General features: G+C 30.1%; 1 long non-coding RNA gene across 1 annotated transcript; it reads right to left on the bottom strand.

Annotated features, from left to right (window-relative positions):
• Positions 1-12,438: 12,438 nt before the first annotated feature.
• Positions 12,439-14,591, bottom strand: LOC139897669 (uncharacterized). Its single transcript, XR_011776726.1, has 3 exons — positions 14,205-14,591; positions 13,433-13,459; positions 12,439-12,617 (listed from the first exon to the last, which is right to left on the bottom strand). It is a non-coding gene; the product is annotated as an uncharacterized lncRNA (long non-coding RNA).
• Positions 14,592-16,545: the final 1,954 nt, after the last annotated feature.

Here is a 16,545-nt window from a genome sequence, read left to right as displayed (position 1 = left end):
ATCCTATACAAGTACTGTATGCATTAAGTACATGATTCTTCTTGGTTGTATTCTTTTGACAGTGACTTGTCATAACCAAAGAGGGAAGTCCAACATTCTTGGATACAAGTCTTGATAACCAATTGAAGTAATCTCGAATTTGTCATAATCTTTTGTTGGTTTTTAACACACTTGCTTAAGTCCTATTGGTTGGTCAACATGTCATTGATGACAATAACCTAATTAATCACTAAGCATGATATTATTTATCTTTAAGCTTGCACATGGATTAATTAGATGTGTTTATGATGTCTTACCTAGTGAAACAAATAAGTTCAATTAAGCATGTTGTAAGACATTATGTTAATCAAGAATAAACCATTCTTAGACATGTTGCTAAACTTAAATATGTCTCTTTTGATATCTCAATATGTGTGTTAATAATTCTTTAAGCACTTAAGACTATTTGATTATGGCATTTCAATTGTTATCAATCAAGTTACACTTAATGCATTTGGGTAGGCTAAGCATACATTTGTAATTTCCTAACTTATAAGAAGACAAAGTTCATTCATATATATTAAATAACTACTAGCAAGTTGGCATTTAACATATAGTCAAATAATACTATGTAATAATAGTAAGTAGTCAAGTAATATCTATGTAATGACTAGCAAGAGATCACTTAACAATTAATCTAGGATTTAACACATAGTGATGACATAATCATATACTAAGGCTATGTGAGTCTTGCAATGTGGCACTTTGCAAGATTAATGTATAAGTATACATTAATGTCCAACACATGTACAAGGAAGGAGCAACTCTTGGTTGGGACTTTATGACCATCCTAAGTATGTCTAAATACATATTAGGAGCACAAGTTATCCTGTAAAACTTATGTGTTGTCCTTAATGAAGGCTAGAATGTCATTAAGGTGTCATTAGGTGTGATTAACTAAGATTAGCGTTCTAGTGACCAAAACTCTTTTGGATATGAAGAGGGCAACTATTCTAAGCATGTTAAAACATGTTTCATGAATTATAGATGTCCCGAAGTGGTCAAACTTTATTTGATCAAGAGATTTGAACAGAACGTACTGCGGTCGATCCACGGTCAGGCGTGGAGTCGATCGTGTACCTGGTTTCGTAAACCAGGGTACAGGGCTTCCACGGTCTGACCTGCGGTCGACCGTGGAACCAAACCGTGTGGCATCTGTTTTTATTTTAAGATTTATATGGTTTGGTCTTTTGCTAGAGTAAGTGTGGATTAGTGAACTATTATATTTATGTCAACATGTTTACCATCACTTTTGGTTATGTACATGTGCCATCATCAAAACACTTATTATTGTTGGTTATGATTATGATTATCGTTAAGCATAAACCAACATTCTCCCCCAACACACCTTATAGCTTTCAACAAATTAAGGTTTATAGGTTGGACTCTATTGATTTAATACTGACACCACTAATTTATACAATTGTGGTTTCATCTATTTATAGGAGCCTTAATAACCGTGTAGACGATCTATTGTCCAGTGGTACAAAGGATGTTTGAACCTAGCCGAAAACTGTGTCAGGAAGCACGTGGTCTTCCTTTCTTTCTTTGATAGCTAATTGCAGGAACACCCCTTTGGACATTCATTTTGATTAAACAAATGGAATGTTGGGTTATCTAGGCGTTGACAAAGTATTAATCATGAATTGCACATGGGTTAATCTTCTGCATTCCTTCGTTGTCATGTAAGGTCACTTGTCAACCGCCGACTCGTGTCCTTCTCTATTCAACTTCGTCTTCGATGTCAGTTGAGTATTTCCAATTGATGTAGACAACACAAGAAACTATCATGCTTGTAATGGAGCATGATTTGTCTAAGTTTTGTGTGCTGCTCCAGCTTCTGCTGGTTCTTCAGTTACTGGTTCTTATAGGATTGCTCTTGCTGGTTCTGCATACATTCCATGCTGGTCTGAAGTAACCTTGAAACTTGAACTATCTTGTGCTGATAGTGAAGGCAGTATACTAAACACTTAGACACATCAAACAGTGTTGTTAAACAAATAAATAAACTTATGTTGGCCTGCACATTAGAAGTAGTGTTTATAACTATGTTTTATCATAATTAAATCCTTAATTTTATAGGGGACTCAACAATCTCCCCCTATTTGATGATGACAAAATATGTAACATGAAAAGAAAAACACTAAGGCCCAGCTCCAAAGAACTTGAGAATAATAAACAGGTAATGTCCCTTAAGTTTATTTTTGATGGATCTTTTGATGAGTTATCTAAATCTTATAATTTGATATACTTTTGAAGATAACTCATAGGATAATATCCATTATATTCATTCAATATACACAAAAGTAAATGGAATATTACAAATATCATAAAACAAAAATTACAAGTTATCAAGTTATTAAGACATCAAGATTCTATTATTCATCCACTGGTTCTTCTTTTATCTTAATACTTGAAGGATCCACATCTGAAAATAGCTCTGGGAGATCTTCTATACTGAAAATTGGAATTGTTGGAGGTAGAATGATTGGTTCACGTCTGAATGAGTGTTTTAAATTAATTGTTTACGTCCATAAAATTAGTAATAATAATAATAATAATGAAAAAAGTTCTTTTATACACATATTCTATGCATGTAGGATAAAAATATAGATAAAAAGTAAATGATTAAAATATCGGGTGGTGGGAACTATTTTGGTGATCCTCTCATCAGTGACTCTAATCTCGTTGTTCAAAAAAGTAAATGATAAAAGAAAAGTGAACAAAACTTATAATGTAATAATGACATTTTTAAATTATGTATTTATTTGAGAACAATAAATTTAGGAGATAGAGAGTACTTGTTATTGTACCTTACTATGTGTCATATTTGTTTTTGTAAGTTTTTTGAAATATTCGTTGAAAATAATTCTTTGTACAGAGTATCTTTTCGCATTTTTCTGAAGTACAACTAAGACCATCACTAACCTTAGCGTGCTGGACCATGGGTGCACCAAGCACGCCTCCAACACGCAGCTCATGCGGCGTGTTAGAAACCTTTAACTGAGGCGTGTGTGCTTGCAGCACATGGAACCAACTTTGTGTGCTGATTTCTAATTGGTTGAAACTATTTTTTTTTTAATTTTTATCACCCATTTCACCAAACTTCCAATCATATTTTAACACATCACTCAACACGTCATTCAACACTCCACCCCATTATTTTTCAGTTTACTAGCACGCTCATCAAGCACCTCACCCTACACGCCAACACGCTCTTTAGGGTTAAAGATGGTCTAAGAATGGTGATACACCGCTACGCTTCGGTTATTTAAAACTGTTCCAATTATTAAGGTGAAAAAATAAAATTAAAAAATGGTAGTAAATAAACAAAAGCTAGAATAACAAAAACTATCCATAAAGTAGCAAAAATAAAAAGTGAAGTTTCCTGATCACATGAACAACATGACGGTGAACCATTGGGCTATGTTTGCTTTTGTTAATAATAGAGGACAATAAAAATATGCAAGATATGTACACAATCATTTTTTATATGTCAAAACTAATCATGTTTTTCAGTGTTGTACTGTATAATACTTTAATGCATGTTTAGTTATGTATATATAAAAAATTGTTGTGTACATATCACTGTTAAATAATTATACAAGCACTAAAAATGGTGATTTAAACAAAATAAAAAACATGAAATGACTATAATCTACAGCTACCACTTTTTAAAATTTTATATATATAATATATGTGTGATATTTTATATCGCCATCATCTTGTAAGGTATAAACTATATAATCCCTTTTTGAACTTTTTGCCAACTCTATGTTTTAACCGATTAAAAGAGATTTTCGTAAATATAGATGATATTTATTTTTTTACAAGAAACCCTACTATAAACGAGAACATTGGGTCTGCATCGTTGATTGACTCTCGCTGGAGTCTGGCGTGTTGGTCGGTTGTTCGGCTAGTTGGTTTGGGTTTTGTGTGGGGTTGTTCGATTTTGTGGGCCTTATGTTCGTTTGTCCCTTAGCGGTTTCGTGGGGTCTGATCCCGCTCGTTCCATCTTCCTCGTCGCCGGATTCGGTTCGGAACTCTCCGATGTTGTTGCCACCTTAGTGACTTTAGGGTTGTTAAGCGCCAAAAGATTGGTCTCCTGGAGTAATATTCTCGATTGGTGCCCGATCATCCGTATGGTAGGGTTTTGACAGGTTAGGGTTTTCGAGCTGATTGTTGTTTGGGTTTGCTTGGTTGTGCTGGCCAACGGGGTTATGATTTGGGTTTCTGGTTGATGCGGTCTCGGGGTGGGTGTTCTTGGATTGCCCGGCGAGTGATTTAGGTTCGGTGTTATTTGTTTGGGGTTAATGCGGTTTGGTGGGTGGGCTCGTGGATTGTTGTTCGATGTTGCTGACTTCGGTTCTGGTGAGGACTTTTTTCACGATTCGGTGCTCTAGGCGGCGGTTACTTCACGAAGCAGCAACATCTGGTCATTGTTGTTGTACTAATGGTCATTGTTGTTGTACTAATGTTATTGTAATAGGGTAATTTTCACAGTCAAAGTTCACGTTTGAACACTTGTGGTATCGTCAAACAGATTAATATCTGTCAATGTAACAACTCTTGTAACGGCCTAGATCATCGGGTCTATTTTTCTTTATTTATAATATTACGTTTTTCGCCAAAAATAAAATAAAATAAAATAAACGAGAACATTGGCTCTCTAGCAGGTAAACCTCAAACATCGGAAATCCAAGTGTCACTTCAATATCGATAAAGCACCTTCCACTGGAGATCCCTGATTTGATTCAAGAATTGATATTTTACTAGTGAAGAATAAAGTTAAAGAGATTCGTTAAATTTTAAGATAACATTTTTAATAAAACGTCTAACTAATAACTATAACTCTAATAGCTTAAAACTTATAATGGGTTTCGTAATAAATTAATACGATAGTTAAATTTGATTAGCTCAACAGCAAACGTCGATTTATTAGCGATTTGACTGCCGCTTAGAGCCTAAATTAAATTTTATGCATGTTTTAAAACCATGAAAATTTGATTTTACCATTTTCATGGCGACTCATACTTCTTTTTAACCTACTTATAAGACGGAGGTCCTTTTGAAATCACTCTCTATCCGTAGAAGATTGAGAGAGATGACTTTCTCTACTCTTTAGGTGGAGAAATGACTTCTTTTTATTCTATGATAGGAGAAAGATTGTTTACATCTTTCTTTTCTCATATTTCAATTTTTTGAGATTGAGTTTTGTTGTTGTTGTTAAATTTGATTAGATCAGATTCATCTTCATATGTATTATTATATAAATTATATAAATATAATATAATCGCATGGCAATTAACCTTACATTATACCTATATATCTAAAAGAGATAGAGTAAGTGAATAGGGAAGTTTAGAAGGTTCACAAACTTTCCCCAAAATTTTTATTTTTTATAATTCAACCACATTTTCCATAATAGTTAATTTCATAGTTTTTATAAACTTACCACAAATTTCTCACATTTCATAATTTAACCATAAAACTTCTTATTCATTCTAAATCGCTCACACAATTTTTACTATCTAATAAGTATTCATTATTATTATTATTATTATTATTATTATTATTATTATTATTATTATTATTATTATTATTATTATTATTATTATTATTATTATTATTATCTAAAAGAGATAGAGTAAGTGAATAGGGAAGTTTAGAAGGTTCACAAACTTTCCCCAAAATTTTTATTTTTTATAATTCAACCACATTTTCCATAATAGTTAATTTCATAGTTTTTATAAACTTACCACAAATTTCTCACATTTCATAATTTAACCATAAAACTTCTTATTCATTCTAAATCGCTCACACAATTTTTACTATCTAATAAGTATTCATTATTATTATTATTATTATTATTATTATTATTATTATTATTATTATTATTATTATTATTATTATTATTAAATCAATCACATAATTTTCCACTTTATTATTGTTTAACCTTTTTTTCTTATTATAAATTAACTACGTAACTCATTTTCTAATAAATGTTTTATTGTTATTACACACACACACACACACACACACACATATATATATATATATATATATATATATATATATATATATATATATATATATTATATAAATAGTTTGTACCAATCGTTGATGTACATCTCACTTTATTGATTGAGCATTTGGATCTTTTCTCTCGACAAGACGAGAAGTAAAACAAAAAATGATGAATAATTACTTTCACGCTTATTACAAATCAATCACATAACTATTTTTTTTCCTTCCTCGACAAAACGGAAAAAAAATGATGAATAAATACTTTCTCAATAATTAGCTATGTAATTAATGTTAATCAAGGGTGAAGAACCGGCGCAAAGCCAGGTCACCCAACTAGTTATCTTTAATCAAGAATTTCACATGTTATCCGGACTTTGTTCATTTCCTAATAGGGGTGATTCAACAATCAACAGTAACGTGTCATTATATTTACAATCAATTAATTTATTAGCAAAATTATAATTTGAAAGAATCACATTATTATTTTTTATTTGATACCTTAATAATCCTACATAAAACAACAAATTGTAATTATTTGTGATTAAAAAGTAAAATTAAGTTGTAAGTAATTATTATTAGTATCAATATCATTTACCAGTTAATTGTTCTATAAGTCATGTGTTTCAGTTTGACCATTTACAAGTGTTTCAAAAAGGGATTAAAGGTCTCCGATTAGGCTTCAAAAATTCTTAAATCCATACTGAGAATTGAGAATTTGTGTCATTGTATGTGATGTTGAAAAGAGCCCAAGTCATAACTCGTACGACCAGCCCAAGAAAAAAATATGAGGCCCAATAGTAATACCGTGCCATATATAAACTCCTATATTAACCCTTATATACTAAATAATAACCTTATATGAAAGGATCCGTTCATACCGATTATAAACGATTCACAATAGTTGATTTCATTGCGAGATATTTGACCTCTAAATGATACATTTTACAAACATTGCATTCGTTTTTAGAAGACAAACTTTCTTTACATCGAAAGTTGACGGCATGCATATAGAATATCCCCATCATTCCGGGACTCTCATCGGATATGATAATCGAAGTACTAAAGCATTCGTAACCCGAATGGAACTTGTCGAGGTCCATAGATCTATCTTTAGGATTCGCGTCAATTGGTGGCAATTATAATAAACACCAATTCTTAGGCTACCAAGCTAAAAAGGGGCATATTCGATTCGATAATCCAACCATAGAATGTAGTTTCGATTACTTGTGTCTATTTCGTAAAACATTTATAAAAGCAATGCATGTATTCTCAGCCCAAAAATATATATTGCAAAAACATTTAAAAAGAGAGCAAATGAAACTCACGATACTGTATTTTGTAGTAAAAATACATATGACGACATTGAACAAGTGTATGGTTTGTCTTGAATTCACGAACATATATCATTTGTATATTTATTAATATACATAATTGTAATCGAACAAATATATATATATAAATTTATTAGTTATATATCCTTTTTATATTAATAACATATATATGTTTCATATATTCATTTTGTTATATAAAAATATTAATTTTTGTTATGTTATATGTATTAAATATATTTTTAATATATATATATATATATATATATATATATATATATATATATATATATATATATATATATATATATATATATATATATATATATATATATATATCATTTGTATATTAATAATAGTAGTTATAATATTATCAAAATAATATTAATAGTGGTAAAAATGATTATAATACTTAATATTATTAATAAGATAATAATGTTAATAATTCTATTAATGATAATAATAATGATATTAATAATCATAATTGTAAAAATATTAATTTAACTGTTAAAGACAGTTTTGATAATGATTTGGATAATTATATAATAAATATACTCATGATAATATTAATAATTATACTTATGTTAATAATAATAATTCTAGTATTTATAAAATGATACCAATATTAATATTTATGAAAATTATAATAACTTGTATTATTTTCATAATAATAATAATAACAATAATAATAATCATATTAATACTTATTTTAATATTAGTAGTAATAATGATAATATTAATATTTGATGATAATAATAATAAATTGTAGTATGATAGTTATAATAATACTTAACTTATCAATAATAATAATAATATTCATTTTTGTAATTATAATCATAATAATAATAAAAATAATATTTACTACTTGTGTTGGTAACAATACCAATAATAATACTAATAATAATAATAATTCTAATACTTAATGATAATGATAAAAATAACAATAATAACAATAATCATAGTAACAATACTTCTAATAATAATAATAATAATAATAATTATTTTGGTATTGAAAACTACCTCATAAAGCGTTTTTAAAAAAAATTGTTCCGACCCAGGCTCGAACCCACGACCTCTCGCTCATCATAACTCCCGTTAACCATTCCTCTGACTTATATTTTCTGGAATTATACCCAACTTAAAACTACATAACACATACCAAACTGTTTTCGATTTCTCAAACGAACCAACATCAAATTAATCATAATAACAATGATTTATATTCTTCAAAATAATTAGAAACATTAATATTAAGTAATTGTAGTATTTGAAAAACATAAAAAAATAATAAGAAAAAAATACTACTGGCTGCTTCGCTGCTATAGAAGAAAAAAAAAATTGATTTCAATTTTTAGAAGTTTTTAGATCATGATTCCTTCATGAAATATTTTTCAAATCACTTCTATAAACTATTGGAATCATCAATTGAATCTGAATTATCAAGTTGAATTCAAATTTCGCGATGAACAACTGCTTTGACTTTTTGACTTTAAACATTGACTCTAAAATTAAGATTCGATATTAGAAATTGAGATTTGAAACTTTGCATATAGTTTGGTTAGGGGATTCCTAACATAACTGCAATTTTAAATTTATAAAATATTTTCGAATTCGAATTTTGAGCAAAAAGTTGCACAACAGAGACTATTGACTTCATTTATTTTTTTTTCTTCAAGTTTTCTATTTTAAATTCTAAATTTGCAGTGGTGAATACATATAACGTGATATTGAACAATTACAACAGCATCAAGATTCGATTTGCCATTGTTTTGTAGTAAGGATTGGGTCGACAAGTAAATATTCGTTCAGTACAATAAAATCAAAATCAAATTTGCAATATCAACAAATTGGTACGATTGATTAAGATGTAAAACGATTTTAGAGACAAAAACAAAAATCATGTACAGTTTTGATAGAGATCTGCAGCTGAATTTGGATTTTAATTCGTACGTACGATTTATTATTAATAATTAATAATTATAATAATCTAAATACAAATAATAATAATACTAATATTAATAATTCTAATATTGATGTTAATACTAGTAGTAATAATAAAAGTAATAATAATATTACTACAACAACTATATTTTATACTTGTAATTACATTTTTAATTCTAATTGATTAAAATGTATTTTATTATTTCAAAATATTATATATACACTTTTATACACACACACACACACACACACACACACACACACACACACACATATATATATATATATATATATATATATATATATATATATATATACATATTTATTTACAAATAATTGTTCGTGAATCGTCGATAACAGTCAAAGGTCAAATGAATCCATGTAAACATTTCAAAAATTCTTGAGACTCAACTTTACAAACTTTGTTTATCGTGTCGAATTTATATAAAGATTAAGTTTAAATTTGATCGAAAATTTCAGGGTCGTCACATTATTATATACTAAATGTGGTGAGATTCTTTGTAGTTTCAGTTATGTTGGATTGTAGTTTTGAGTTCGCGTTCACATTACAAACGGTCTCTCAACTTTTGCTATATTTACACAACCACCCCTCAAGTGTTTAACCCTTATATACTAAATGTGGTGGGATTCTTTGTAGTTTCAGTTATGTTGGTTTGTAGTTTTGAGTTCGCGTTCACGTTACAAACGGTCCCTCAACTTACGCTATATTTACACAACAACCCTCAAGTTTACACTTTCTCAGGGGTTAAAAGTGTAAATATATAATTTTATTAAAATAAAAGAAACTAATTCCACCCGAATTTATAACGTGCCATATCTTCTCGCTCGGTGCGAGCTAAATTTTTTTGAGACCACCGTTCAATTACGAAAAATCTTACAAACCCAACGGGACTAACTATACGCGAAACGGACAATTTTTTAAAAAACGCTAAACACAACGACAACCCGTATCTTCCCGCTCGCCACGAGTTAAATTTTTTCGACGGCAGCGACAGACTCGAAATAATTTTATGAACAAAATGAAACAAACCACGTTCGAAACGTACACTTTTTAAAAAACGCTAAACACAACGACAGCTCCTATCTTTCTGCTCGCCGCGAGTTAAATTTTTCCGACAGCACCGTTACACTCGAAAAAATTTATTGAACAAAACAAAACTAACTACGTTCGAAACGGATACTTTTTAAAAAGCGTTTACACAACGACATCTAAAATGGCGCTTATCACATGAGTCGTGTTCCCCTCTGTAAATACACAACGATACGTTAAATATGAATAGGAAGCCCGAAAGCCCCCGCCGCAACGCGCGGGCCGGTCCGGACTAGTTAATATGATTGTGAGATATGAGATTTGTACAATTTCTCCTACTTTATTACTATAATAATAATAATAATAATAATAATAATAATAATAAAGGTCTAGGCTACTAAATAATCATATATTTTTTTCTCTAATATAGGTTATATACCTGAAAAAATGCTAGTATATATATACTTTAAAAAAGTGTGTTAATATAAACCAACATAACTTGTTAACCTGTTAAAATACTCCGTCATTGATGAACTTCAAGCAATAATTGATCTTGCGCTTATGTTGTTTTCAGGCATTGAATCCTTCATGAAAACTTCTTCAAATCATGTTATGAACCTTCCACAATCAACAATTTAACCAGAATATCTCAGTATCAACGAAATCGAAACGTTGACTTCAATGCTTCAATGTTTGATTTGAAGATTTCGAGCTTTATTAATTAAGATGTGTAAATTTGCAGAAAGTATCAAGAAATGATTTAGAATACTTTATGTATAATTACTTTTCGCCAAATATTTCTGTACCGATCCAGAGTGATCGATGTTCATGTTTACGGTTAAAAGACGAACTCGGATCAAATTGATATGATTTTGTTGTTCTTGATCCGAGGTATTGATGAACGAACACTAGAATTTGATGTTAGATCGTATTACTGTAATCAGATTTCACAAAAATTCATGAATTTATGATGTCTAAATTCTTCGAAAAATTGTTACTACAATCGACTGATTTCTCATATTTGGTTATGTGTTTGTGAAATCCATCAACGGGTTTAAGTTTAGAATGATCTGCCGCAACTAACTACGAATTTTGATGAGTTTTGGTCAAGAGTTACAGCGTTTTCGATTTGCACCACCATAAGCTGCCACGGACCACCATATCTTCTGCTGGATTTTGCTGTTGAAGATGAAGATGACTGGGTTAGCAGGTAACCGGTCACATTTTATTTACATTAGCACACTTTTCTAGAGAACATAACTACAATGATATTTTTCTGGGTATATACCATTGAAAAAAGAAAAGTATATGACCATTTGATAGCCTAAACCCCATAATAATAACTATAACTATGAAACTGGCGAAAAGGTTAACCTAGAGATATGGAGGTGATATACTCTAATTAAGAGGTTGCAAATTTGATTTTAGAAGTAAACATATCTATTGAATTCATGAAACGAAAGATATTTTATGTTTGGTAAAATATATAACAAGTAGAACAACACCTCTAAGAACACAAATTATGCGATGTAAGTTTTGTTACAGTTAAAGAATGCAAATCATAGTCCCAAATTAAAAGTAAAAAGAACAAAATGTATACATATAAGCTTAGGAAACTTTCATCCATCACAAATTGATTTTAGAGCAAGAGACTCATTAGCTTACATGTACGACGTGAGTTCTCAAGTTCGAGTCTCACTTGAAAATTTAGAGGTGTTCAAAATTGGATAACTGAAAAATCAGATATTCGAATGCAATGATCTCGATGTCCAATCTCAGTTTTCAGATAAAAAAAGAGAGGAAGAGAATGATAATTAAGATAAGGAGGTTAGTCGGGTCACTACAAAACATTTGGATCGTTTTTTAATCATTGTTTATTTATTTAACATTTAGGTTAATTTAATTGTTTATTGAATTATCAAATGTTATAAGATTTTTAAAAATAGTATGTGACCTCCCTTTAAGTAAATATGACTTTGAATGAAAGTTATGTTGTTTAACAAGTAGGTGGCCAACCGCGCGTTGCAGCGGCCACCTTGAAAGCATTCATGTGGAGTTGGCATAATTGTGCGTACATATATCACATTGATGTTTCCTACACAATTGCTAACATGCTATAAAATTTCAAATCTTCCAAGGAGTACAAATGTGAAACCTATAAGTTCCGCTATAAATAAGAGTAAATTGACGTAAATCGAATCGAATAGATGGTCCTACTTTGCTTTCAGTGGCTACAAAACATCAAAAGCATAGGTTAGTTTTGAAAATAACCAAGCTAATATAAACAGTAAGCAGAAAATATGCTTCTTTTAACTGAAATTATTGTACTAATAAGTCAGACTCATAGGACATGACAGAGCTTCTATTGCTTTAATTTGAGCAATCTTTAGCCAAATGTGTAACACCATCAAATATTTTGCAGCAACCTTCAGTATATGGTCAATGACGTGATACACCCCTAACAAATTTTGTATTCTATCTATGAGGGTAAGATGAACGTACTTTAAGATAAATTCCGTGAGTGTTTACTCAATAAAATCTATGCTGATATTCAAGGATGTCTATATTGATGTGGCGATGGGTTGCCTGAGTCCCATTTAACAGCATCTGGCATGGCCGGCATCATTATCTTTGTAAGATTCTTTTGTCTAATGTGTGTCAATACACAAAATAGATAATGATCCTAACGTACTTCAAATTTCGACCCAAAACAGGAATTTGGTTCAGGCTGGCAACCATAAACACCAAACCCCATTATAATCATCAACTAAATATACTCAAATTCAATGGACCCAAATTCAATAGTTTCACTATAAAAAGCCAAACTATGTTCGCATACTAATACCATGCACCCAATAGGCCAATATCAATGTAGCATGACCCATGAATCATATCACATTATCACCATCCTCAACATTATGATAGGCATACAAAAACTATACTTATCATCAAAGCTAAACCAAAACGATCATAAATAACCAAAAATGAAAGTTTGACTTAACAAAGTCAAATGGTCATACCAAGGAGAGAATTAAGTAGTATTTACCTTTTCCTTCTTAATCCCATCTCCTTCCTGCATCAAATCATTTCCATTATCCTCACGGTCGTCAACGTATTCAGTGCAGAAATTATCATCCACAAAATTTAGGTTAAAACTGATTTTCCTATGCTTACAAATTGAGAGAAAATAAGCAATCTCAAATGGATCTCAACCCTTAACCTCTTCTTTTGAAGGCATTATATTTATATCTACTAACTTATGTAATTCCTTTTTTCTGTTACTCCAGATACCCCACTTTAAATCCATCTTATCATCCATAACTTCATGCGATGAATTTATGCATAGGGTGTTGTTGTGGATTGGTTATTTACTAATTATTACTAATTCGATATGTAGAGCATGTTAAGTTGGGTATAGAAAATTAAATACCCGTTTTAATTTCACTACTCCAGATAATACAACCAATGTAATCCGTTAGATTGATATTGTTAGTTTATTATTCTAATAGCAAACAAAAGCAATTAACAACTGGAAAAAAAAGAAAAAAAGAAATGCCTTTACTATAAAACAGAAAGCTAGTCAATGAGAAATGACAATTTGTATGTTAACGTTGTAACACAAAAAAATAACATCGTGAACCTAAAATACCAATTAATAAAATACTAATTGCAGTTACCAATGTTATAAGATAAAAACCACATTTTTTTTTTTCCAATTACAATCAATAAATATATATATATATATAAACAGATTAAAACAAATCTTAAAATGGAAATAAATTCAACAATATAAGAAACGGAAGAAGCGGCAACCGTACCTGTAGCAGAAGCGGATGTGGGGATGGAGGCAGAGACGGTAACAGTAGTGTCGGTGACGAAGAAGTACACGATGGCAGCGGCTATGACGCTGGTAACATCGACGGTATCGACGGCATCGGGATGTAGCGGCCTTGGTGGTTGTGGGCTTCCTGCTAACTATTCACATGCTTACCGTTCGTCGGAGTTGGTGGTGAGTCGTTGACGAAGGATCCAGCAGTGGTGCGGGTAACGGCGGCGCTGGGGGTGGCTGTTGGGGTGGCTGTGGCGGTGGTGCGTGAGTCGGTTTTGAAGGGCGATGGCGGGTCCGGTGGTGATTGGAGATGGGGAGTTGAGATTGTGGTTGTGAGATATGGAAATCAAATTAGTGGTGCAAGATTAAAAGAGGGTAGAAGGTTCCAGAGCAAATGACGGGTGTAGATGGAGGAAAATATCGGTGATTGTAAAAAGACCAAAGTGCCTTTTTGAATTAAATAATCGAGTCTACAGTAACCGAAATTCACTAAAATGTAATGTAATAATAAAATAAAATAATAATAAAATAATAATAATAATAATAATAATAATAATTTCGAGTTTTTTTGTTTTGTCATTTTTTATCATGCTTTTTGGCTAGAAGTAAGCAGTCTTGAAGGCGATGTAAAAAAATATCCATATTATATTATATTATATTATACATATATACATTAGAGCAAATTTTAAGCACTGTTCCGCAACAGTAACTCCTCAACAGTAACTAGGCCTTCTAATTCCAGTCAACTACATCTGCCAATTTTATAACCAAAAAAGGTTATACATGTTATAAAAGTAATAATTGGATGATAATTTTATTATTATTATAGATATTGCATAGTATATTTTTTTGAGTATAAATAGGTGTGTTGAGTTAGAGTTTATTGGATGTATTTTTTGGTTAACAAAAAACACTCTCTCTCTCTAGATTCCAAATGCCACCAAACTCTTATTGTACATTTTTCTATAAATAAAAAACCAATTACTCATACCTTTTATTCAACCTTTGTTTTCTCCGTTTTACAGTATCTCTATCTCTATATACCTTCTACAGTCAAGAACCACTAAAGGTAGTTATAAGCCTACTGAATTATAACACGTTATCAGCACGAATATCTCAATATTTATACTAAATATGGTTGGCTCTGCCACCTAACTAATATATGGTCGGTTATACCACCTAAATGATATATGGTCGACACTGTCGCCTAATTTACATTTATGTTATCTAATATTTATTTATGTATACTAACATTTACATTTATGTTATCTAACATTTATTTATGTATACTAACATTTACATTTATGTTATCTAACATTTATTTATGTATACTAACATTTACAGTTATGTTCACTAACATTTATATTTATGTTATTTAAGTTATATATGGTCGGTTATACCACCTGAATTATATTTTCTGTAATCTAACTCTTATTAACTTCACTAACATTTATATTTATGTTAATAAGACCTCATGATTGTACGCAACACGTCATTTGACAACACGGTACTTTATGTACGCAACACGTCATTTGACAATACGGTACCATGGGTCGAGATTAATTCCGATCAATACGAATACGATGGGGTCTTTATATGTTATCTAACATTTATGATTACTTATGCAATTAATCATTATTTATTTCATGCATACTAATGTTTATTCTTAAAAGTAAATCTTAAAAGTTAAAATAAGAAAAAATAGTTTGTATTTTTATTAAAAGTAAATCTTAAAAGTTAAAATAAGAAAAAGTAGTTTGTATTTTTATTAAAAGTAAATCTTAAAAGTTAAAATAAGAAAAAGTAGTTTGTATTTTTATTAAAAGTAAATTTTAAAAGTTAAAATAAGAAAAAGTAGTTTGTATTTTTATTAAAAGTAAATCTTAAAAGTTAAAATAAGAAAAGTAGTTTTGTATTTTTATTAAAAGTAAATCTTAAAAGTTAAAATAAGAAAAAGTAGTTTGTATTTTTATTAAAAGTAAACCTTAAAAGTTAAAATAAGAAAAAAAAATCTTGTCCTTTATATTACTCATACGCGTTTTGATATAGTGACTTTATTCGTTAACGTCAACTAACGACGTTACAACGGTCATATATACATAACGGTTGTTAACGTCAACTGACGACGTTACAACAACTATATTTTTCAAATATAAAATAAACATCTCCGTTTTCACATTTTCACAAATCAATCTTCATTTTTCAGATTACTACTCTCAAAAAGTTTTTGTAAAAATGATTCACACAAGGATGATTTTTCCTATTGTATTGGTCATATTAACTATCATCATTGTTGCTAATATACCACCGGGTGAACCTATATTCTATCA

Source organism: Rutidosis leptorrhynchoides, chromosome 3 (assembly GCF_046630445.1).
Source record: "Rutidosis leptorrhynchoides isolate AG116_Rl617_1_P2 chromosome 3, CSIRO_AGI_Rlap_v1, whole genome shotgun sequence".
Lineage (NCBI taxonomy): Eukaryota > Viridiplantae > Streptophyta > Magnoliopsida > Asterales > Asteraceae > Rutidosis > Rutidosis leptorrhynchoides.
This window is presented reverse-complemented; position numbering and strand designations above follow the sequence as displayed.